Source organism: Lactuca sativa, chromosome 3 (genome assembly GCF_002870075.4).
Source record: "Lactuca sativa cultivar Salinas chromosome 3, Lsat_Salinas_v11, whole genome shotgun sequence".
Lineage (NCBI taxonomy): Eukaryota > Viridiplantae > Streptophyta > Magnoliopsida > Asterales > Asteraceae > Lactuca > Lactuca sativa.
In genome coordinates this window covers 40014500-40015533 of record NC_056625.2, presented here as the reverse complement: position 1 = coordinate 40015533, position 1034 = coordinate 40014500, and positions in this window count along the sequence as shown.

Here is a 1034-nt window from a genome sequence, read left to right as displayed (position 1 = left end):
AAGATCCATTTGCACCCAACGGTCTTACGTCCGACCACATTATCAACCAAATTCCAAACTTGGTTATCATACATGGATTGGATCTCGCTATCCATTGCCTCTTTCTATTTTGCAGACTCCGGGCCTGCCATGGCTTCCTTATAGCTATTAGGTTCATCAAGGTTTATTAGTGTACCATCACTAATATACGTGTCCCCTTCGGTAGTAATATGAAAACCATAAAACTGGGGTTGAACTCTAACTCTTTCGGAACGTCTAAGAGGTAAGGATTCGTCAATTGGTTCAACCGGAGTTTCCTCCTCGGGTTGAGTGCCAACGGTAGAGGTTCCTTCATCTATCGACTCTTGAATCTCTTCAAGATCGATTGCCTCCCACTGTCTCCTTGGCTTATTAGTTCTCGCTCTCGGAAAAATCCTCTCCTCGCAACGAAGACAACATTGTCCTTTGGTCTATAGAAGAGATATCCAAAGGATTTCTGTGGGTAGCCGATGAAAATACATCGCTCACTACGAGGTTCGAGCTTGTCGTGAGTATCTCGTCTTACGAAAGCCTCGCAACCCCAAACCTTGATATGTGCCAACGAGGGAGCTTTCCCTATCCACATCTCGTGAGGTGTTTAGGCAACCTTCTTAGTAGGGACTCGGTTAAGGATATGGGCGGCAGTCTCTAAGACATACCCCCAAAAAGAGATAGGTAGTGAAGCACGGCTCATCATAGAGCGAACCATATCCAATAATGTTCGATTATGCCTTTCTACCACACCATTCAATTGTGGTGTCCTAGGTGGAATCAATTGTGAAACTATTCCACACTCCTTGAGATAATCGTGGAATTCAAGACTTAGGTACTCTCCTCCTCGATCGGATCAAAGCATCTTGATTTTCCTGCCCAATTGATTCTCCACTTCATTCTTGAACTCTTTGAACTTTTCAAAGGTTTCTGACTTTTGCTTGATTAAATAGATATACCCATATCTACTATAGTCATCGGTAAAAGTCACGTAGAAGCGGTTCCCATCCTTCGTGGTTGATCTA